This window comes from Zootermopsis nevadensis, unplaced genomic scaffold (assembly GCF_977971745.1).
Source record: "Zootermopsis nevadensis isolate Lab colony 2312 unplaced genomic scaffold, Znev_1.0 Znev_ptg000044l, whole genome shotgun sequence".
NCBI classification, from domain to species: Eukaryota; Metazoa; Arthropoda; class Insecta; order Blattodea; family Termopsidae; genus Zootermopsis; species Zootermopsis nevadensis.
Window position 1 is genome coordinate 1,119,947 of NW_028259176.1, and position 26,180 is coordinate 1,146,126.

Genomic DNA, 26,180 nt, shown 5'->3' on the forward strand with positions numbered 1-26,180 from the left:
CCTATCTGTAGTCATCTGAGAGACACAACTTATGTCAATTTGAGGGAACATATATGTCAACTTCATGTCAGAGTCTCGTCAATGTATGTCCAAGGGTTTGGACGATAGAGATATTTTAATTTTTCGAGATTATTCGAAAGTCAATTTCTAAAAGGCAAATATCTCCCGATCTGTAGGCATCTGAGAAACAAACCGTATGTCACATTGAGGGAACGCATATGTCAACTTCATGTCAGAGTATCGTCAATGTATGTCCAAGGGTTTGGAGGATAGAGACATTTTAATTTTTCGAGATAATTCGAAAGTCAATTTTTGAAAAGGCAAATATCTCCCGATCTGTATTAATCTGAGAGACAAAACTTATGTCACTTTGAGGGAACGTATATGTCAACTTCATGTCATAGTCACGTCAATGTATGTCAAAGGGTCTGGAGGATAGAGACATTTAAATTTTTAGAGATTATTCGAAACTCAATTTTTAAAAGGCAAATATCTCCCGATCTGTAGGAATCTGAGAGACAAACCTTATGTCCAGTACTTTTATTTTCCGTCGTTACACAAGCTTATTGTTAAAATCATATAAAATTTCACATAAAATTGTTACATTTTAAAATTGACGACATGTTTCGATATACAATTCTATCATCGTCAGGTCTATCAAAATTAAAATTAAAATCTGGTGTATCTGTTGCTCTGCTTATATTGCTTTTGTTTTTATCCGTTTTTATTACATCTCCAGGCTTCTTTCATTTAATTTTGTAGACGCGCCTGGGTGCCTATATCTGCAAAATCAATTTTAATTTTCATATCATGATTCTGGCTACCGACATAGGAAATGGAATAATATTACTCTAATTTTATAACAACGGACACGCACCTCACACACAACCCGGTATGTTATAATACTTTATATTTTGTGATTGCATTTCTTTTGCTTGTATTACGATATATTTGAGTAATTCCTTAAAATAATATAAAATTAGAGTAATATTATTCCATTTCCTATGTCGGTAGCCAGAATCACGATATGAAAATTAAAATTGATTTTGCAGATATAGGCACCCAGGCGCGTCTCCAAAATTAAATGAAAGAAGCCTGGAGATGTAATAAAAACGGATAAAAACAAAAGCAATATAAGCAGAGCAACAGATACACCAGATTTTAATTTTAATTTTGATAGACCTGACGATGATAGAATTGTATATCGAAACATGTCGTCAATTTTAAAATGTAACAATTTTATGTGAAATTTTATATGATTTTAACAATAAGCTTGTGTAACGACGGAAAATAAAAGTACTGTATTGAGGAACACAAGCATGATGCAATTAAGATATAAACCTTATGTCACTTTGAGGGAACGTATATGTCAACTTCCTGTCAGAGGCACGTCAATGTGTGTCCAAGGGTTTGGAGGATAGAGACATTTGAATTTTTCGAGATTATTCGAAAGTCAATATTTAAAGGCAAATATCTCCCGATATGTAGGAATCTGAGAGACAAAACTTATGTCACTTTGAGGGAACGTATATGTCAACTTCATGTCACAGTCACGTCAATGAATGTCCAAGGGTTTGGAGTATAGAGACATTTAAATTATTAGAGATTATTCGAAAGTCAGTTCTTAAAAGGCAAATATCTCCCGATCTGTAGGAATCTGAGAGACAAAACTTATGTCACATTGAGGGAACGTATATGTAAACTTCCAGTCAGAGTCACGTCAATGTATGTCCAAGGGTTTGGAGGATAAAGACATTTTAATTTTTCGAGATTATTCGAAAGTCAAGTTTTGAAAAGGCAAATATCTCCCGATCTGTAGGAATCTGAGAGACAAAACTTATGTCACTTTGAGGGAACGCATACGTCATCGTCATGTCAGAGTCACGTCAATATATGTCCAAGGGTGTGCAGGATACAGACATTTTAATTTTTCAGGGTTATTCGAAAGTCAATTATTCAGAGGCATATATCTCTCGATATGTAGGAATCTGAGAGACAAAACTAATGTCACTATGAGGACATTTACATATCAACTTCATGTCAGAGTCACGACAATGTACGAAAAAGGGTTTGATGGATAGAGACATTTGAATTTTTCGAGATTATTCGAAAGTCAATTTTTGAAAAGGCAAATATCTCCCGATCTGTAGGAATCTGAGAGACAAACCTTATGTCACATTGAGGGAACGTATATGTCAACCTCATGTCAGAGTCACGTCAATGTATGTCCAAGGGTTTGGACGATAGAGATTCATTTTAATTTTTCGAGATTATTCGAAAGTCAATTTTTGAAAAGGCAAATATCTCCCGATCTGAATTAATATGAGAGACAAAACTTACGTCACTTTGAGGGAACGTATATGTCAACTTCATGTCATAGTCACGTCAATGTATGTCCAAGGGTTTGGAGGATAGAGACATTTGAATTTTTCGAGATTATTCGAAAGTCAATTTTTAAAAGGCAAATATCTCCCGATCTGTAGGAATCTGAGTGACAAAACTTATGTCACTTAGAGGGAACGTATATGTCAACTTCATGTCAGAATCTCGTCAATGTATGTCCAAGGGTTTGGACGATAGCGACATTTTAATTTTTCGAGATTATTCGAAAGTCAATTTTTAAAGGCAAATATCTCCCGATCTGTAGGCATATGAGAGACAACCCTTATGGCACTATGAGGGAACGCATATGTCAACTGCATGTCAGAGTCTCGTCAATGTATGTCCAAGGGTTTGGACGATAGAGACATTATAATTTTTCGAGATTATTTGGAAGTGAATTATTTAAAGGCAAATATCTCCCGATCCGTAGGAATCTGAGAGACAAAACTAATGTCACTTTGAGGGAATATATATGTCAACTTCCTGTCAGAGTCACGTCAATGTATGTCCAAGGGTTTGGAGGATAGAGACATTTAAATTTTTAGAGTTTATTCGAAAGTCAATTATTAGAAGGCAAATATCTACCGATCTGTAGGCATCTGAGAGACAAAACTTATGTCACTTTGAGGGAACATATATGTCAACTTCGTGTCAGAGTCTCGTCAATGTATGTTCAAGTGTTTGGAGGATAGAGACATTTTAATTTTTCGAGATTATTCGAAAGTCAATTTTTAAAAGGCAAATATCTCCCGATCTGTAGGCATCTGAGAGACAAAACTTATGTCACTTTGAGGGAACATATATGTCAACTTCATGTCAGAGTCTCGTCAATGTATGTCCAAGGGTTTGGACGATAGAGATATTTTAATTTTTCGAGATTATTCGAAAGTCAATTTCTAAAAGGCAAATATCTCCCGATCTGTAGGCATTTGAGAGACAAACCTTATGACACATTGAGGGAACGCATATGTCAACTTCATGTCAGAGTCTCGTCAATGTATGTTCAAGGGTTTGGAGGATAGAGACATTTTAATTTTTCGAGATTATTTGGAAGTGAATTATTTAAAGGCAAATATCTCCCGATCCGTAGGAATCTGAGATACAAAACTAATGTCACTTTGAGGGAATATATATGTCAACTTCCTGTCAGAGTCACGTCAATGTATGTCCAAGGGTTTGCAGGATAGAGACATTTAAATTTTTCGAGATTATTCGAAAGTCAATTTTTAGAAGGCAAATATCTACCGATCTGTAGGCATCTGAGAGACAAAACTTATGCCACTTTGAGGGAACATACATGTCAACTTCATGTCAGAGTCTCGTCTATGTATGTTCAAGGGTTTGGAGGATAGAGACATTTTAATTTTTCGAGATTATTCGAAAGTCAATTATTAAAAGGCAATTATCTCCCGATCTGTAGGCATCTGAGATACACAACTTATGTCAATTTGAGGGAACATATATGTCAACTTCATGTCAGAGTCTCGTCAATGTATGTTCAAGGGTTTGGAGGATAGAGACATTTTAATTTTTCGAGATTATTCGAAAGTCAATTTTTGAAAAGGCAAATATCTCCCGATCTGTATTAATCTGATAGACAAAACTTATGTCACTTTCAGGGAACGTATATGTCAACTTCATGTCATAGTCACGTCAATGTATTTCGAAGGGTTTGGAGGATAGAGACATTTAAATTTTTAGAGATTTTTCGAAAGTCAATTTTTAAAAGGCAAATATCTCCCAATCTGTTGGAGTCTGAGAGACAAAACTTATGTCACTTTGAGGGAACGTATATGTCAACTTCATGTGAGAATCTCGTCAATGTATGTCCAAGGGTTTGAACGATAGAGACATTTAAATTTTTCGAGATTATTCGAAAGTCAATTTTTAAAAGGCAAATATCTCCCGATCTGTAGGCATCTGAGAGACAAACCTTATGCCACTTTGAGGGAACGTATATGTCAACTTGCAGTCAAAGGCACGTCAATGTATGTCCAAGGGTTTGGAGGATAGAGACATTTAAATTTTTAGAGATTATTTGAAAGTCAATTTTCAAAAGGCAAATATCTCCCGATCTGTAGGAATCTGAGAGACAAAACTTATGTCACTTTGAGGGAACGTATATATATCAACTTCCTGTCAGAGTCACGTCATTGTATGTCCAAGGGTTTGGAGGATAGAGACATTTAAATGTTTAGAGATTATTCGAAAGTCAATTTTTGAAAAGGCAAATATCTCCCGATCTGTAGGAATCAGAGAGACAAAACTTATGTCACCTTGAGGGAACGTAGATGTCAACTAGATGTCAGAATCTCGTCAATGTATGTCCAAGGGTTTGGACGATAGAGATATTTTAATTTTTCGAGATTATTCGAAAGTAAATTTCTAAAAGGTAAATATCTCCCGATCTGTAGGCATCTGAGAGACAAACCTTATGTCACATGAGGGAACGCATATGTCAACTTCATGACAGAGTCTCGTCAATGTATGTTAAAGGGTTTGGAGGATAGAGACATTTTAATTTTTCGAGATTATTCGAAAGTCAATTTTTAAAGGCAAATATCTCCCGATCTGTAGGCATATGAGAGACAACCCTTATGGCACTATAAGGGAACGCATATGTCAACTGCATGTCAGAGTCTCGTCAATGTATGTCCAAGGGTTTGGACGATAGAGACATTATAATTTTTCGAGATTATTTGGAAGTGAATTATTTAAAGGCAAATATCTCCCGATCCGTAGGAATCTGAGAGACAAAACTAATGTCACTTTGAGGGAATATATATGTCAACATCCTGTCAGATTCACGTCAATGTATGTCCAAGGGTTTGGAGGATAGAGACATTTAAATTTTTAGAGATTATTCGAAAGTCAATTATTAGAAGGCAAATATCTACCGATCTGTAGGCATCTGAGAGACAAAACTTATGTCACTTTGAGGGAACATATATGTCAACTTCGTGTCAGAGTCTCGTCAATGTATGTTCAAGGGTTTGGACGATAGAGACATTTTAATTTTTCGAGATTATTCGAAAGTCAATTTCTAAAAGGCAAATATCTCCCGATCTGTAGGCATCTGAGAGACAAACCTTATGACACATTGAGGGAACGCATATGTCAACTTCATGTCAGAGTCTCGTCAATGTATGTTCAAGGGTTTGGAGGATAGAGACATTTTAATTTTTCGAGATTATTTGGAAGTGAATTATTTAAAGGCAAATATCTCCCGATCCGTAGGAATCTGAGAGACAAAACTAATGTCACTTTGAGGGAATATATATGTCAACTTCCTGTCAGAGTCACGTCAATGTATGTCCAAGGGTTTGGAGGATAGAGACATTTAAATTATTAGAGATTATTCGAAAGTCAATTCTTAGAAGGCAAATATCTAACGATCTGTAAGCATCTGAGAGACAAAACTTATGTCACTTTGAGGGAACATATATGTCAACTTCATGTCAGAGTCTCGTCAATGTATGTTCAAGGGTTTGGAGGATAGAGACATTTTAATTTTTCGAGATTATTCGAAAGTCAATTTTTAAAAGGCAAATATCTCCCGATCTGTATTCATCTGAGAGACAAAACTTATGTCACTTTGAGGGAACATATATGTCAACGTCATGTCAGAGTCTCGTCAATGTATGTCCAAGGGTTTGGACGATAGAGATATTTTAATTTTTCGAGATTATTCGAAAGTCAATTACTAAAAGGCAAATATCTCCCGATCTGTAGGCATCTGAGAGACAAACCTTATGTCAAATTGAAGGAACGCATATGTCAACTTCATGTCATAGTCACGTCAATGTATGTCTAAGGGTTTGGACGATAGAGACATTTTAATTTTTCGAGATTATTCGAAAGTTAATTATTAAAAGGCAAATATCTCCCGAACTGTAGGCATCTGAGAGACAAATCTTATGCCACTTTGAGGGAACGTATATGTCAACTTGCAGTCAGAGGCTCGTCAATGTATGTCCAAGGGTTTGGAGGATAGAGACATTTAAATTTTTAGAGATTATTTGAAAGTCAATTTTTAAAAGGCAAATATCTCCCGATTTGTAGGAATCTGAGAGACAAAACATATGTCACTTTGAGGGAACGTATATATCAACTTCCTGTCAGAGTCACGTCAATGTATGTCCAAGGGTTTGGACGACAGAGACATTTTAATTTTTCGAGATTATTCGAAAGTCAATTTTTTAAAGGCAAATATCTCCCGATCTGTAGGCATATGAGAGACAACCCTTATGTCACTTAGAGGGAACGTATATGTCAACTTCATGTCAGAGTCACGTCAAAGTATGTCCAAGGGTTTGGAGGATAGAGACATTTAAATTATTAGAGATTATTCGAAAGTCAATTCTTAGAAGGCAAATATCTAACGATCTGTAAGCATCTGAGAGACAAAACTTATGTCACTTTGAGGGAACATATATGTCAACTGCATGTCAGAGTCTCGTCAATGTATGTTCAAGGGTTTGGAGGATAGAGACATTTTAATTTTTCGAGATTATTCGAAAGTCAATTTCTAAAAGGCAAATATCTCCCGATCTGTAGGCATCTGAGAGACAAACCTTATGACACATTGAGGGAACGCATATGTCAACTTCATGTCAGAGTCTCGTCAATGTATGTTCAAGGGTTTGGAGGATAGAGACATTTTAATTTTTCGAGATTATTTGGAAGTGAATTATTTAAAGGCAAATATCTCCCGATCCGTAGGAATCTGAGAGACAAAACTAATGTCACTTTGAGGGAATATATATGTCAACTTCCTGTCAGAGTCACGTCAATGTGTGTCCAAGGGTTTGGAGGATAGAGACATTTAAATTATTAGAGATTATTCGAAAGTCAATTCTTAGAAGGCAAATATCTAACGATCTGTAAGCATCTGAGAGACAAAACTTATGTCACTTTGAGGGAACATATATGTCAACTTCATGTCAGAGTCTCGTCAATGTATGTTCAAGGGTTTGGAGGATAGAGACATTTTAATTTTTCGAGATTATTCGAAAGTCAATTTTTAAAAGGCAAATATCTCCCGATCTGTATTCATCTGAGAGACAAAACTTATGTCACTTTGAGGGAACATATATGTCAACGTCATGTCAGAGTCTCGTCAATGTATGTCCAAGGGTTTGGACGATAGAGATATTTTAATTTTTCGAGATTATTCGAAAGTCAATTACTAAAAGGCAAATATCTCCCGATCTGTAGGCATCTGAGAGACAAACCTTATGTCAAATTGAAGGAACGCATATGTCAACTTCATGTCATAGTCACGTCAATGTATGACTAAGGGTTTGGACGATAGAGACATTTTAATTTTTCGAGATTATTCGAAAGTTAATTATTAAAAGGCAAATATCTCCCGAACTGTAGGCATCTGAGAGACAAATCTTATGCCACTTTGAGGGAACGTATATGTCAACTTGCAGTCAGAGGCTCGTCAATGTATGTCCAAGGGTTTGGAGGATAGAGACATTTAAATTTTTAGAGATTATTTGAAAGTCAATTTTTAAAAGGCAAATATCTCCCGATCTGTAGGAATCTGAGAGACAAAACTTATGTCACTTTGAGGGAACGTATATGTCAACTTCATGTCAGAGTCACGTCAAAGTATGTCCAAGGGTTTGGAGGATAGAGACATTTAAATTATTAGAGATTATTCGAAAGTCAATTCTTAGAAGGCAAATATCTAACGATCTGTAAGCATCTGAGAGACAAAACTTATGTCGCCTTGAGGGAACGTATATGTCAACAAGATGTCAGAATCTCGTCAATGTATGTCCAAGGGTTTGGACGATAGAGATATTTTAATTTTTCGAGATTATTCGAAAGTCAAATTCTAAAAGGCAAATATCTCCCGATCTGTAGGCATCTGAGAGACAAACCTTATGACACATTGAGGGAACGCATATGTCAACTTCATGTCAGAGTCTCGTCAATGTATGTTCAAGGGTTTGGAGGATAGAGACATTTTAATTTTTCGAGATTATTCGAAAGTCAATTTTTGAAAAGGCAAATATCTCCCGATCTGTATTAATCTGATAGACAAAACTTATGTCACTTTGAGGAAACGTATATGTCAACTTCATGTCATAGTCACGTCAATGTATTTCGAAGGGTTTGGAGGATAGAGACATTTAAATTTTTAGAGATTTTTCGAAAGTCAACTTTTAAAAGACAAATATCTCCCAATCTGTTGGAGTCTGAGAGACAAAACTTATGTCACTTTGAGGTAACGTATATGTCAACTTCATGTGAGAATCTCGTCAATGTATGTCCAAGGGTTTGGACGATAGAGACATTTGAATTTTTCGAGATTATTCGAAAGTCAATTTTTAAAAGGCAAATATCTCCCGATCTGTAGGCATCTGAGAGACAAACCTTATGCCACTTTGAGGGAACGCATATGTCAACTTCATGTCATAGTCACGTCAATGTATTTCGAAGGGTTTGGAGGATAGAGACATTTAAATTTTTAGAGATTAATCGAAAGTCAATTTTTAAAAGGCAAATATCTCCCAATCTGTTGGAATCTGAGAGACAAAACTTATGTCACTTTGAGGGAACGTATATGTCAACTTCCGGTCAGAGTCACGTCAATGTATGTCCAAGGGTTTGGAGGATAGAGACATTTAAATTTTTATAGATTATTCGAAAGACAATTTTTAAAAGGCAAATATCTCCCGATCTGTAGGAATCTGAGAGACAAAAGTTATGTCACTTAGAGGGAACGTATATGTCAACTTCATCTCAGAATCTCGTCAATGTATGTCCAAGGGTTTGGACGATAGAGAGATTTCAATTTTTCGAGATTATTTGGAAGTGAATTATTTAAAGGCAAATATCTCCCGATCCGTAGGAATCTGAGAGACAAAACTAATGTCACTTTGAGGGAATATATATGTCAACTTCCTATCAGAGTCACGTCAATGTATGTCCAAGGGTTTGGAGGATAGAGACATTTAAATTATTAGAGATTATTCGAAAGTCAATTTTTAGAAGGCAAATATCTAACGATCTGTAAGCATCTGAGAGACAAAACTTATGTCACTTTGAGGGAACATATATGTCAACTTCATGTCAGAGTCTCGTCAATGTATGTTCAAGGGTTTGGAGGATAGAGACATTTTAATTTTTCGAGATTATTCGAAAGTCAATTTTTAAAAGGCAAATATCTCCCGATCTGTATTCATCTGAGAGACAAAACTTATGTCACTTTGAGGGAACATATATGTCAACTTCATGTCAGAGTCTCGTCAATGTATGTCCAAGGGTTTGGACGATAGAGATATTTTAATTTTTCGAGATTATTCGAAAGTCAATTACTAAAAGGCAAATATCTCCCGATCTGTAGGCATCTGAGAGACAAACCTTATGTCAAATTGAAGGAACGTATATGTCAACTTGCAGTCAGAGGCTCGTCAATGTATGTCCAAGGGTTTGGAGGATAGAGACATTTAAATTTTTAGAGATTATTTGAAAGTCAATTTTAAAAGGCAAATATCTCCCGATTTGTAGGAATCTGAGAGACAAAACATATATCACTTTGAGGGAACGTATATATCAACTTCCTGTCAGAGTCACGTCAATGTATGTCCAAGGGTTTGGACGACAGAGACATTTTAATTTTTCGAGATTATTCGAAAGTCAATTTTTAAAAGGCAAATATCTCCCGATCTGTAGGCATATGAGAGACAACCCTTATGTCACTTAGAGGGAACGCATATGTCAACTGCATGTCAGAGTCTCGTCAATGTATGTCCAAGGGACTGGACGATAGAGACATTTTAATTTTTCGAGATTATTTGGAAGTGAATTATTTAGAGGCAAATATCTCCCGATCCGTAGGAATCTGAGAGACAAAACTAATGTCACTTTGAGGGAATATATATGTCAACTTCCTGTCAGAGTCACGTCAATGTATGTCCAAGGGTTTGGAGGATAGAGACATTTAAATTTTTAGAGATTATTCGAAAGTTAATTTTAGAAGGCAAATATCTAACGATCTGTAGGAATCTGAGAGACAAAACTTATGTCACTTTGAGGGAACATATATGTCAACTTCATGTCAGAGTCTCGTCAATGTATGTTCAAGGGTTTGGAGAATAGAGACATTTTAATTTTTCGAGATTATTCGAAAGTCAATTTTTAAAAGGCAAATATCTCCCGATCTGTAGGCATCTGAGAGACAAAACTTATGTCACTTTGAGGGAACATGTATGTCAACTTCTTGTCAGAGTCTCGTCAATGTATGTCCAAGGGTTTGGACGATAGAGATATTTTAATTTTTCGAGATTATTCGAAAGTCAATATCTAAAAGGCAAATATCTCCCGATCTGTAGGAATCTGAGAGACAAAACTTATGTCACTTTGAGGGAACGTATATGTCAACTTGCTGTCAGAGGCACGTCAATGTATGTCCAAGGGTTTGGAGGATAGAGACATTTAAATTTTTAGAGATTATTCGAAAGTCAATTATTGAAAAGGCAAATATCTCCCGATCAATAGGAATCTAAGAGACAAAACTTATGTCACTTTGAGGGAACGTATATGTCAACTTCATGTGAGAATCTCGTTAATGTATGTCCAAGGGTTTGGACGATAGAGACATTTTAATTTGTCGAGATTATTCGAAATTTAATTTTTAAAAGGCAAATATTTCCCGATCTGTAGGCATCTGAGAGACAAACCTTATGCCACTTTGAGGGAACGTATATGTCAACTTGCAGTCAGAGGCACGTCAATGTATGTCCAAGGGTTTGGAGGATAGAGACATTTAAATTTTTAGAGATTATTTGAAAGTCAATTTTTAAAAGGCAAATATCTCCCGATCTGTAGGAATCTGAGAGACAAAACATATGTCACTTTGAGGGAACGTATATATCAACTTCCTGTCAGAGTCACGTCAATGTATGTCCAAGGGTTTGGAGGATAGAGACATTTAAATTTTTAGAGATTATTCGAAAGTCAATTTTTGAAAAGGCAAATATCTCCCGATCTGTAGGAATCAGAGAGACAAAACTTATGTCACCTTGAGGGAACGTATATGTCAACAAGATGTCAGAATCTCGTCAATGTATGTCCAAGGGTTTGGACGATAGAGATATTTTAATTTTTCGAGATTATTCGAAAGTCAAATTCTAAAAGGCAAATATCTCCCGATCTGTAGGCATCTGAGAGACAAACCTTATGTCACATGAGGGAACGCATATGTCAACTTCATGTCAGAGTCTCGTCAATATATGTTAAAGGGTTTGGAGGATAGAGACATTTGAATTTTTCGAGATTATTCGAAAGTCAATTTCTAAAAGGCAAATATCTCCCGATCAGTATGAATCTGAGAGACAAAACTTATGTCACTTTGAGGGAACGTATATGTCAACTTCATGTCATAGTCACGTCAATGTATTTCGAAGGGTTTGGAGGATAGAGACATTTAAATTTTTAGAGATTATTCGAAAGTCAATTTTTAAAAGGCAAATATCTCCCAATCTGTTGGAATCTGAGAGACAGAACTTATGTCACTTTGAGGGAACGTATATGTCAACTTCCGGTCAGAGTCACGTCAATGTATGTCCAAGGGTTTGGAGGATAGAGACATTTAAATTTTTATAGATTATTCGAAAGTCAATTTTTAAAAGGCAAATATCTCCCGATCTGTAGGAATCTGAGAGACAAAACTTATGTCACTTAGAGGGAACGTATATGTCAACTTCATGTCAGAATCTCGTCAATGTATGTCCAAGGGTTTGGACGACAGAGACATTTTAATTTTTCGAGATTATTCGAAAGTCAATTTTTAAAAGGCAAATATCTCCCGATCTGTAGGCATCTGAGAGACAAACCTTATGCCACTTTGAGGGAACGTATATGTCAACTTGCAGTCAGAGGCACGTCAATGTATGTCCAAGGGTTTGGAGGATAGAGACATTTAAATTTTTAGAGATTATTTGAAAGTCAATTTTCAAAAGGCAAATATCTCCCGATCTGTAGGAATCTGAGAGACAAAACTTATGTCACTTTGAGGGAACGTATATATCAACTTCCTGTCAGAGTCACGTCATTGTATGTCCAAGGGTTTGGAGGATAGAGACATTTAAATTTTTAGAGATTATTCGAAAGTCAATTTTTGAAAAGGCAAATATCTCCCGATCTGTAGGAATCAGAGAGACAAAACTTATGTCACCTTGAGTGAACGTAGATGTCAACTAGATGTCAGAATCTCGTCAATGTATGTCCAAGGGTTTGGACGATAGAGATATTTTAATTTTTCGAGATTATTCGAAAGTCAATTTCTAAAAGGTAAATATCTCCCGATCTGTAGGCATCTGAGAGACAAACCTTATGTCACATGAGGGAACGCATATGTCAACTTCATGTCAGAGTCTCGTCAATGTATGTTAAAGGGTTTCGAGGATAGAGACATTTTAATTTTTCGAGATTATTCGAAAGTCAATTTTTAAAGGCAAATATCTCCCGATCTGTAGGCATATGAGAGACAACCCTTATGGCACTATAAGGGAACGCATATGTCAACTGCATATCAGAGTCTCGTCAATGTATGTCCAAGGGTTTGGACGATAGAGACATTATAATTTTTCGAGATTATTTGGAAGTGAATTATTTAAAGGCAAATATCTCCCGATCCGTAGGAATCTGAGAGACAAAACTAATGTCACTTTGAGGGAATATATATGTCAACTTCCTGTCAGATTCACGTTAATGTATGTCCAAGGGTTTGGAGGATAGAGACATTTAAATTTTTAGAGATTATTCGAAAGTCAATTATTAGAAGGCAAATATCTATCGATCTGTAGGCATCTGAGAGACAAAACTTATGTCACTTTGAGGGAACATATATGTCAACTTCGTGTCAGAGTCTCGTCAATGTATGTTCAAGGGTTTGGAGGATAGAGACATTTTAATTTTTCGAGATTATTCGAAAGTCAATTTCTAAAAGGCAAATATCTCCCGATCTGTAGGCATCTGAGAGACAAACCTTATGACACATTGAGGGAACGCATATGTCAACTTCATGTCAGAGTCTCGTCAATGTATGTTCAAGGGTTTGGAGGATAGAGACATTTTAATTTTTCGAGATTATTCGAAAGTCAATTTTTGAAAAGGCAAATATCTCCCGATCTGTATTAATCTGATAGGCAAAACTTATGTCACTTTGAGGAAACGTATATGTCAACTTCATGTCATAGTCACGTCAATGTATTTCGAAGGGTTTGGAGGATAGAGACATTTAAATTTTTAGAGATTTTTCGAAAGTCAACTTTTAAAAGGCAAATATCTCCCAATCTGTTGGAGTCTGAGAGACAAAACTTATGTCACTTTGAGGGAACGTATATGTCAACTTCATGTGAGAATCTCGTCAATGTATGTCCAAGGGTTTGGACGATAGAGACATTTGAATTTTTCGAGATTATTCGAAAGTCAATTTTTAAAGGCAAATATCTCCCGATCTGTAGGCATCTGAGAGACAAACCTTATGCCACTTTGAGGGAACGTATATGTCAACTTGCAGTCAGAGGCACGTCAAAGTATGTCCAAGGGTTTGGAGGATAGAGACATTTAAATTTTTAGAGATTATTTGAAAGTTAATTTTCAAAAGGCAAATATCTCCCGATCTGTAGGAATCTGAGAGACAAAACTTATGTCACTTTGAGGGAACGTATATATCAACTTCCTGACAGTTTCACGTCATAGTATGTCCAAGGGTTTGGAGGATAGAGACATTAAAATTTTTAGAGATTATTCGAAAGTCAATTTTTGAAAAGGCAAATATCTCCCGATCTGTAGGAATCAGAGAGACAAAACTTATGTCACCTTGAGGGAACGTATATGTCAACTACATGTCAGAATCTCGTCAATGTATGTCCAAGGGTTTGGACGATAGAGATATTTTAATTTTTCGAGATTATTCGAAAGTCAATTTCTAAAAGGTAAATATCTCCCGATCTGTAGGCATCTGAGAGACAAACCTTATGTCACATGAGGGAACGCACATGTCAACTTCATGTCAGAGTCTCGTCAATGTATGTTAAAGGGTTTGGAGGATAGAGACATTTTAATTTTTCGAGATTATTCGAAAGTCAGCTTTTAAAAGGCAAATATCTCCCGATCTGTATTAATCTGAGAGACAAAACTTATGTCACTTTGAGGGAACGTATATGTCAACTTCATGTCATAGTCACGTCAATGTATTTCGAAGGGTTTGGAGGATAGAGACATTTAAATTTTTAGAGATTAATCGAAAGTCAATTTTTAAAAGGCAAATATCTCCCAATCTGTTGGAATCTGAGAGACAAAACTTATGCCACTTTGAGGGAACGTATATGTCAACTTCCGGTCAGAGTCTCGTCAATGTATGTCCAAGGGTTTGGAGGATAGAGACATTTAAATTTTTATAGATTATTCGAAAGACAATTTTTAAAAGGCAAATATCTCCCGATCTGTAAGAATCTGAGAGACAAAAGTTATGTCACTTAGAGGGAACGTATATGTCAACTTCATTTCAGAATCTCGTCAATGTATGTCCAAGGGTTTGGACGATAGAGAGATTTCAATTCTTCGAGATTATTTGGAAGTGAATTATTTAAAGGCAAATATCTCCCGATCCGTAGGAATCTGAGAGACAAAACTAATGTCACTTTGAGGGAATATATATGTCAACTTGCTGTCAGAGTCACGTCAATGTATGTCCAAGGGTTTGGAGGATAGAGACATTTAAATTATTAGAGATTATTCGAAAGTCAATTTTTAGAAGGCAAATATCTAACGATCTGTAGGCATCTGAGAGACAAAACTTATGTCACTTTGAGGGAACATATATGTCAACTTCATGTCAGAGTCTCGTCAATGTATGTTCAAGGGTTTGGAGGATAGAGACATTTTAATTTTTCGAGATTATTCGAAAGTCAATTTTTAAAAGGCAAATATCTCCCGATCTGTATTCATCTGAGAGACAAAACTTATGTCACTTTGAGGGAACATATATGTCAACTTCATGTCAGAGTCTCGTCAATGTATGTCCAAGGGTTTGGACGATAGAGATATTTTAATTTTTCGAGATTATTCGAAAGTCAATTTCTAAAAGGCAAATATCTCCCGATCTGTAGGCATCTGAGAGACAAACCTTATGTCAAATTGAAGGAACGCATATGTCAACTTCATGTCATAGTCACGTCAATGTATGTCTAAGGGTTTGGACGATAGAGACATTTTAATTTTTCGAGATTATTCGAAAGTTAATTATTAAAAGGCAAATATCTCCCGAACTGTAGGCATCTGAGAGACAAACCTTATGCCACTTTGAGGGAACGTATATGTCAACTTGCAGTCAGAGGCTCGTCAATGTATGTCCAAGGGTTTGGAGGATAGAGACATTTAAATTTTTAGAGATTATTTGAAAGTCAATTTTTAAAAGGCAAATATCTCCCGATTTGTAGGAATCTGAGAGACAAAACATATGTCACTTTGAGGGAACGTATATATCAACTTCCTGTCAGAGTCACGTCAATGTATGTCCAAGGGTTTGGACGACAGAGACATTTTAATTTTTCGAGATTATTCGAAAGTCAATTTTTAAAAGGCAAATATCTCCCGATCTGTAGGCATATGAGAGACAACCCTTATGTCACTTAGAGGGAACGCATATGTCAACTGCATGTCAGAGTCTCGTCAATGTATGTCCAAGGGACTGGACGATAGAGACATTTTAATTTTTCGAGATTATTTGGAAGTGAATTATTTAGAGGCAAATATCTCCCGATCCGTAGGAATCTGAGAGACAAAACTAATGTCACTTTGAGGGAATATATGTGTCAACTTCCTGTCAGAGTCACGTCAATGTATGTCCAAGGGTTTGGAGGATAGAGACATTTAAATTTTTAGATATTATTCGAAAGTCAATTTTAGAAGGCAAATATCTAACGATCTGTAGGCATCTGAGAGACAAAACTTATGTCACTTTGAGGGAACATATATGTCAACTTCATGTCAGAGTCTCGTCAATGTATGTTCAAGGGTTTGGAGAATAGAGACACTTTAATTTTTCGAGATTATTCGAAAGTCAATTTTTAAAATGCAAATATCTCCCGATCTGTAGGCATCTGAGAGACAAAACTTATGTCACTTTGAGGGAACATATATGTCAACTTCATGTCAGAGTCTCGTCAATGTATGTCCAAGGGTTTGGACGATAGAGATATTTTAATTTTTCGAGATTATTCGAAAGTCAATACCTAAAAGGCAAATATCTCCCGATCTGTAGGAATCTGAGAGACAAAACTTATGTCACTTTGAGGGAACGTATATGTCAACTTGCTGTCAGGGGCACGTCAATGTATGTCCAAGGGTTTGTAGGATAGAGACATTTAAATTTTTAGAGATTATTCGAAAGTCAATTTTTGAAAAGGCAAATATCTCCCGATCAATAGGAATCTAAGAGACAAAACTTATGTCACTTTGAGGGAACGTATATGTCAACTTCATGTGAGAATCTCGTTAATGTATGTCCAAGGGTTTGGACGATAGAGACATTTTAATTTGTCGAGATTATTCGAAATTTAATTTTTAAAAGGCAAATATTTCCCGATCTGTAGGCATCTGAGAGACAAACCTTATGCCACTTTGAGGGAACGTATATGTCAACTTGCAGTCAGAGGCACGTCAATGTATGTCCAAGGGTTTGGAGGATAGAGACATTTAAATTTTTAGAGATTATTTGAAAGTCAATTTTTAAAAGGCAAATATCTCCCGATCTGTAGGAATCTGAGAGACAAAACATATGTCACTTTGAGGGAACGTATATATCAACTTCCTGTCAGAGTCACGTCAATGTATGTCCAAGGGTTTGGAGGATAGAGACATTTAAATTTTTAGAGATTATTCGAAAGTCAATTTTTGAAAAGGCAAATATCTCCCGATCTGTAGGAATCAGAGAGACAAAACTTATGTCACCTTGAGGGAACGTATATGTCAACTAGATGTCAGAATCTCGTCAATGTATGTCCAAGGGTTTGGACGATAGAGATATTTTAATTTTTCGAGATTATTCGAAAGTCAATTTCTAAAAGGCAAATATCTCCCGATCTGTAGGCATCTGAGAGACAAACCTTATGTCACATGAGGGAACGCATATGTCAACTTCATATCAGAGTCTCGTCAATATATGTTAAAGGGTTTGGAGGATAGAGACATTTTAATTTTTCGAGATTATTCGAAAGTCAATTACTAAAAGGCAAATATCTCCCGATCAGTAGGAATCTGAGAAACAAAACTTATGTCACTTTGAGGGAACGTATATGTCAACTTTCTGTCAGAGGCACGTCAATGTATGTCCAAGGGTTTGGAGGATAGAGACATTTAAATTTTTAGAGATTATTCGAAATTCAATGTTTGAAAAGGCAAATATCTCCCGATCAATAGGAATCTAAGAGACAAAACTTATGTCACTTTGAGGGAACGTATATGTCAACTTCATGTGAGAATCTCGTCAAAGTATGTCCAAGGGTTTGGACGATAGAGACATATTAATTTTTCGAGATCATTCGAAAGTCAATTTTTAAAAGGCAAATATCTCCCGATCTGTAGGCATCTGAGAGACAAACCTTATGCCACTTTGAGGGAACGAATATGTCAACTTCATGTCAGAGTCTCGTCAATGTATGTCCAAGGGTTTTGAGGATAGAGACATTTTAATTTTTCGAGATTATTCGAAAGTCAATTTTTGAAAAGGCAAATATCTCCCGATCTGTATGAATCTGAGAGACAAAACTTATGTCACTTTGAGGGAACGTATATGTCAACTTCATGTCATAGTCACGTCAATGTATTTCGAAGGGTTTGGAGGATAGAGACATTTAAATTTTTAGAGATTATTCGAAAGTCAATTTTTAAAAGGCAAATATCTCCCAATCTGTTGGAATCTGAGAGACAGAACTTATGTCACTTTGAGGGAACGTATATGTCAACTTCCGGTCAGAGTCACGTCAATGTATGTCCAAGGGTTTGGAGGATAGAGACATTTAAATTTTTATAGATTATTCGAAAGTCAATTTTTAAAAGGCAAATATCTCCCGATCTGTAGGAATCTGAGAGACAAAACTTATGTCACTTAGAGGGAACGTATATGTCAACTTCATGTCAGAATCTCGTCAATGTATGTCCAAGGGTTTGGACGACAGAGACATTTTAATTTTTCGAGATTATTCGAAAGTCAATTTTTAAAAGGCAAATATCTCCCGATCTGTAGGCATATGAGAGACAACCCTTATGTCACTTTGAGGGAACGCATACGTCAACTGCATGTCAGAGTCTCGTCAATATATGTCCAAGGGTTTGGACGATAGAGACATTTTAATTTTTCGAGATTATTTGGAAGTGAATTATTTAGAGGCAAATATCTCCCGATCCGTAGGAATCTGAGAGACAAAACTAATGTCACTTTGAGGGAATATATATGTCAACTTCCTGACAGAGTCACGTCAATGTATGTCCAAGGGTTTGGAGGATAGAGACATTTAAATTTTTAGAGATTATTCGAAAGTCAATTTTTAGAAGGCAAATATCTAACGATCTGTAGGCATCTGAGAGACAAAACGTATGTCACTTTGAGGGAACATATATGTCAACTTCATGTCAGAGTCTCGTCAATGTATGTTCAAGGGTTTGGAGGATAGAGACATTTTAATTTTTCGAGATTATTCGAAAGTCAATTTTTAAAAGGCAAATATCTCCCGATCTGTAGGCATCTGAGAGACAAAACTTATGTCACTTTGAGGGAACATATATGTCAACTTCATGTCAGAGTCTCGTCAATGTATGTGCAAGGGTTTGGACGATAGAGATATTTTAATTTTTCGAGATTATTCGAAAGTCAATTTCTAAAAGGCAAATATCTCCCGATCTGTAGGCATCTGTGAGACAAACCTTATGTCACATTGACGTATCGCATATGTCAACTTCATGTCAGAGTCTCGTCAATGTATGTTCAAGGGTTTGGAGGATAGAGACATTTTAATTTTTCGAGATTATTCGAAAGTCAATTTTTAAAAGGCAAATATCTCCCGATCTGTAGGAATCTGAGAGACAAAACTTACGTCACTTTGAGGGAACTTATATGTCAACTTGCTGTCAGAGGCACGTCAATGTATGTCCAAGGGTTTGGAGGATAGAGACATTTAAATTTTTAGAGATTATTCGAAAGTCAATTTTTGAAAAGGCAAATATCTCCCGATCGATAAGAATCTAAGAGACAAAACTTATGTCACTTTGAGGGAACGTATATGTCAACTTCATGTGAGAATCTCGTCAATGTATGTCCAAGGGTTTGGACGATAGAGACATTTTAATTTTTCGTGTTTATTCGAAAGTCAATTTTTAAAAGGCAAATATCTCCCGATCTGTAGGCATCTGAGAGACAAACCTTATGCCACTTTGAGGGAACGTATATGTTAACTTGCAGTCAGAGGCACGTCAATGTATGTCCAAGGGTTTGGAGGATAGAGACATTTAAATTTTTAGATATTATTTGAAAGTCAATTTTTAAAAGGCAAATATCTCCCGATCTATAGGAATCTGAGAGACAAAACTTATGTCACTTTGAGGGAACGTATATATCAACTTCCTGTCAGAGTCACGTCATTGTATGTCCAAGGGTTTGGAGGATAGAGACATTTAAATTTTTAGAGATTATTCGAAAGTCAATTTTTGAAAAGGCAAATATCTCCCGATCTGTAGGAATCAGAGAGACAAAACTTATGTCACCTTGAGGGAACGTATATGTCAACTTAATGTCAGAGTCTCGTCAATGTATGTTAAAGGGTTTGGAGGATAGAGACATTTTAATTTTTCGAGATTATTCGAAAGTCAGCTTTTAAAAGGCAAATATCTCCCGATCTGTATTAATCTGAGTGACAAAACTTATGTCACTTTGAGGGAACGTATATGTCAACTTCATGTCATAGTCACGTCAATGTATTTCGAAGGGTTTGGAGGATAGAGACATTTAAATTTTTAGAGATTAATCGAAAGTCAATTTTTAAAAGGCAAATATCTCCCAATCCGTTGGAATCTGAGAGACAAAACTTATGTCACTTTGAGGGAACGTATATGTCAACTTCCGGTCAGAGTCACGTCAATGTATGTCCAAGGGTTTGGAGGATAGAGACATTTAAATTTTTATAGATTATTCGAAAGACAATTTTTAAAAGGCAAATATCTCCCGATCTGTAGGAATCTGAGAGACAAAACTTATGTCACTTAGAGGGATCGTATATGTCAACTTCATTTCAGAATCTCGTCAATGTATGTCCAAGGGTTTGGACGATAGAAAGATTTTAATTTTTCGAGATTATTCAAAAGTCAATTTTTAAAAGGCAAATATCTCCCGATCTGTAGTCACATGAGAGACAACCCTTATGTCACTTTGAGGGAACGCATATGTCAACTGCATGTCAGAGTCTCGTCAATGTATGTCCAAGGGTTTGGACGATAGAGACATTTTAATTTTTCGAGATTATTTGGAAGTGAATTATTTAAAGGCAAATATCTCCCGATCCGTAGGAATCTGAGAGACAAAACTAATGTCACTTTGAGGGAATATATATGTCAACTTCCTGTCAGAGTCACGTCAATGTATGTCCAAGGGTTTGGAGGATAGAGACATTTAAATTTTTAGAGATTATTCGAAAGTCAATTTTTGAAGGCAAATATCTAACGATCTGTAGGCATCTGAGAGACAAAACTTATGTCACTTTGAGGGAACATAAATGTCAACTTCATGTCAGAGTCTCGTCAATGTATGTTCAAGGGTTTGGAGGATAGAGTCATTTTAATTTTTCGAGATTATTCGAAAGTCAATTTTTAAAAGGCAAATATCTCCCGATCTGTATTCATCTGAGAGACAAAACTTATGTCACTTTGAGGGAACATATATGTCAACTTCATATCAGAGTCTCGTCAATGTATGTCCAAGGGTTTGGACGATAGAGATATTTTAATTCTTCGAGATTATTCGAAAGTCAATTTCTAAAAGGCAAATATCTCCCGATCTGTAGGAATCTGAGAGACAAACCTTATGTCACATTGAAGGAACGCATATGTCAACTTCATGTCAGAGTCTCGTCAATGTATGTTCAAGGGTTTGGAGGATAGAGACATTTTAATTTTTCGAGATTATTCGAAAGTCAATTTTTAAAAGGCAAATATCTCCCGATCTGTAGGAATCTGAGAGACAAAACTTATGTCACTTTGAGGGAACGTATATGTCAACTTCATGTGAGAATCTCTTCAATGTATGTCGAAGGGTTTGGACGATAGAGACATTTTAATTTTTCGAGATTATTCGAAAGTTAATTATTAAAAGGCAAATATCTCCCGAACTGTAGGCATCTGAGAGACAAACCTTATGCCACTTTGAGGGAACGTATATGTCAACTTGCAGTCAGAGGCACGTCAATGTATGTCCAAGGGTTTGGAGGATAGAGACATTTAAATTTTTAGAGATTAATTGAAAGTCAATTTTTAAAAGGCAAATATCTCCCGATTTGTAGGAATCTGAGAGACAAAACATATGTCACTTTGAGGGAACGTATATATCAACTTCCTGTCAGAGTCACGTCAATGTATGTCCAAGGGTTTGGAGGATAGAGACATTTAAATTTTTAGAGATTATTCGAAAGTCAATTTTTGAAAAGGCAAATATCTCCCGATCTGTAGGAATCAGAGAGACAAAACTTATGTCACCTTGAGGGAACATATATGTCAACTAGATGTCAGAATCTCGTCAATGTATGTCCAAGGGTTTGGACGATAGAGATATTTTAATTTTTCGAGATTATTCGAAAGTCAATTTCTAAAAGGCAAATATCTCCCGATCTGTATGCATCTGAGAGACAAACCTTATGTCACATGAGGGAACGCATATGTCAACTTCATGTCAGAGTCTCGTCAATGTATGTTAAAGGGTTTGGAGGAGAGACATTTAAATTTTTCGAGATTATTCGAAAGTCAATTTTAAAAGGCAAATATCTCCCGATCTGTAGGAATCTGAGAGACAAAACTTATATCACTTTGAGGGAACGTATATGTCAACTTGCTGTCAGAGGCACGTCAATGTATGTCCAAGGGTTTGGAGGATAGAGACATTTAAATTTTTAGAGATTATTCGAAAGTCAATTTTTGAAGAGGCAAATATATCCCGATCAATAGGAATCTAAGAGACAAAACTTATGTCACTATGATGGAACGTATATGTCAACTTCATGTGAGAATCTGGTCAATGTATGTCCGAGGGTTTGGACGATAGAGACATTTCAATTTTTCGAGATCATTCGAAAGTCAATTTTTAAAAGGCAAATATCTCCCGATCTGTAGGCATCTGAGAGACAACCCTTATGCCACTTTGAGGGAACGCATATGTCAACTTCATGTCAGAGTCTCGTCAATGTATGTCCAAGGGTTTGGAGGATAGAGACATTTTAATTTTTCGAGATTATTCGAAAGTCAATTTTTAAAAGGCAAATATCTCCCAATCTGTTGGAATCTGAGAGACAGAACTTATGTCACTTTGAGGGAACGTATATGTCAACTTCCGGTCAGAATCTCGTCAATGTATGTCCAAGGGTTTGGACGACAGAGACATTTTAATTTTTCGAGATTATTCGAAAGTCAATTTATAAAAGGCAAATATCTCCCGATCTGTAGGCATATGAGAGACAACCCTTATGTCACTTAGAGGGAACGCATATGTCAACTGCATGTCAGAGTCTCGTCAATGTATGTCCAAGGGACTGGACGATAGAGACATTTTAATTTTTCGAGATTATTTGGAAGTGAATTATTTAGAGGCAAATATCTCCCGATCCGTAGGAATCTGAGAGACAAAACTAATGTCACTTTGAGGGAATATATGTGTCAACTTCCTGTCAGAGTCACGTCAATGTATGTCCAAGGGTTTGGAGGATAGAGACATTTAAATTTTTAGAGATTATTCGAAAGTCAATTTTAGAAGGAAAATATCTAACGATCTGTAGGCATCTGAGAGACAAAACTTATGTCACTTTGAGGGGACATATATGTCAACTTCATATCAGAGTCTCGTCAATGTATGTTCAAGGGTTTGGAGAATAGAGACATTTTAATTTTTCGAGATTATTCGAAAGTCAATTTTTAAAAGGCAAATATCTCCCGATCTGTAGGCATCTGAGAGACAAAACTTATGTCACTTTGAGGGAACATATATGTCAACGTCATGTAAGAGGCTCGTCAATGTATGTCCAAGGGTTTGGACGATAGAGATATTTTAATTTTTCGAGATTATTCGAAAGTCAATTTCTAAAAGGCAAATATCTCCCGATCTGTAGGAATCTGAGAGACAAAACTTATGTTACTTTGAGGGAACGTATATGTCAACTTGCTGTCAGAGGCACGTCAATGTATGTCCAAGGGTTTGGAGGATAGAGACATTTAAATTTTTAGAGATTATTCGAAAGTCAATTTTTGAAAAGGCAAATATCTCCCGATCAATAGGAATCTAAGAGACAAAACTTATGTCACTTTGAGGGAACGTATATGTCAACTTCATGTGAGAATCTCGTCAATGTATGTCCAAGGGTTTGGACGATAGAGACATTTTAATTTTTCGAGATTATTCGAAAGTTAATTTTTAAAAGGCAAATATTTCCCGATCTGTAGGCATCTGAGAGACAAACCTTATGCCACTTTGAGGGAACGTATATGTCAACTTGCAGTCAGAGGCACGTCAATGTATGTCCAAGGGTTTGGAGGATAGAGACATTTAAATTTTTAGAGATTATTTGAAAGTCAATTTTTAAAAGGCAAATATCTCCCGATCTGTAGGAATCTGAGAGACAAAACATATGTCACTTTGAGGGAACGTATATATCAACTTCCTGTCAGAGTCACGTCAATGTATGTCCAAGGGTTTGGAGGATAGAGACATTTAAATTTTTAGAGATTATGCGAAAGTCAATTTTTGAAAAGGCAAATATCTCCCGATCTGTAGGAATCAGAGAGACAAAGCTTATGTCACCTTGAGGGAACGTATATGTCAACTAGATGTCAGAATCTCGTCAATGTATGTCCAAGGGTTTGGACGATAGAGACATTTTAATTTTTCGAGATTATTCGAAAGTTAATTATTAAAAAACAAATATCTCCCGATCAGTAGGAATCTGAGAGACAAAACTAATGTCACTTTGAGGGAACGTATATGTCAACTTGCTGTCAGAGGCACGGTAATGTATGTCCAAGGGTTTGGAGGATAGAGACATTTAAATTTTTAGAGATTATTCGAAATTCAATTTTTGAAAAGGCAAATATCTCCCGATCAATAGGTATCTAAGAGACAAAACTTATGTCACTTTGAGGGAACGTATATGTCAACTTCATGTGAGAATCTCGTCAATGTATGTCCAAGGGTTTGGACGATAGAGACATTTTAATTTTTCGAGATCATTCGAAAGTCAATTATTAAAAGGCAAATATCTCCCGATCTGTAGGCATCTGAGAGACAACCCTTATGCCACTTTGAGGGAACGCATATGTCAACTTCATGTCAGAGTCTCGTCAATGTATGTCCAAGGGTTTTGAGGATAGAGACATTTTAATTTTTCGAGATTATTCGAAAGTCAATTTTTGAAAAGGCAAATATCTCCCGATCTGTATGAATCTGAGAGACAAAACTTATGTCACTTTGAGGGAACGTATATGTCAACTTCATGTCATAGTCACGTCAATGCATTTCGAAGGGTTTGGAGGATAGAGACATTTAAATTTTTAGAGATTATTCGAAAGTCAATTTTTAAAAGGCAAATATCTCCCAATCTGTTGGAATCTGAGAGACAGAACTTATGTCACTTTGAGGGAACGTATATGTCAACTTCCGGTCAGAGTCACGTCAATGTATGTCCAAGGGTTTGGAGGATAGAGACATTTAAATTATTATAGATTATTCGAAAGTCAATTTTTAAAAGGCAAATATCTCCCGATCTGTAGGAATCTGAGAGACAAAACTTATGTCACTTAGAGGGAACGTATATGTCAACTTCATGTCAGAATCTCGTCAATGTATGTCCAAGGGTTTGGACGACAGAGACATTTTAATTTTTCGAGATTATTCGAAAGTCAATTATTAAAAGGCAAATATCTCCCGATCTGTAGGAATCTGAGAGACAAAACTTATGTCACTTAGAGGGAACGCATATGTTAACTGCATGTCAGAGTCTCGTCAATATATGACCAAGGGTTTGGACGATAGAGACATTTTAATTTTTCGAGATTATTTGGAAGTGAATTATTTAAAGGCAAATATCTCCCGATCCGTGGGAATCTGAGAGACAAAACTAATGTCACTTTGAGGGAATATATATGTCAACTTCCTGTCAGAGTCACGTCAATGTATGTCCAAGGGTTTGGAGGATAGAGACATTTAAATTTTTAGAGATTATTCGAAAGTCAATTTTTAGAAGGCAAATATCTAACGATCTGTAGGCATCTGAGAGACAAAACTTATGTCACTTTGAGGGAACATAAATGTCAACTTCATGTCAGAGTCTCGTCAATGTATGTTCAAGGGTTTGGAGGATAGAGTCATTTTAATTTTTCGAGATTATTCGAAAGTCAATTTTTAAAAGGCAAATATCTCCCGATCTGTATTCATCTGAGAGACAAAACTTATGTCACTTTGAGGGAACATATATGTCAACTTCATGTCAGAGTCTCGTCAATGTATGTCCAAGGGTTTGGACGATAGA

At 36.1% G+C, this 26,180-nt stretch overlaps 1 long non-coding RNA gene across 1 annotated transcript; it reads left to right on the forward strand.

The window, feature by feature from the left end:
* The first annotated feature begins 857 nt into the window (after window positions 1-857).
* On the forward strand, window positions 858-1,348 carry LOC147871693 (uncharacterized). The gene is made up of 2 exons (XR_015538438.1): window positions 858-892; window positions 1,053-1,348. It is a non-coding gene; the product is annotated as an uncharacterized LOC147871693 (long non-coding RNA).
* Window positions 1,349-26,180: the final 24,832 nt, after the last annotated feature.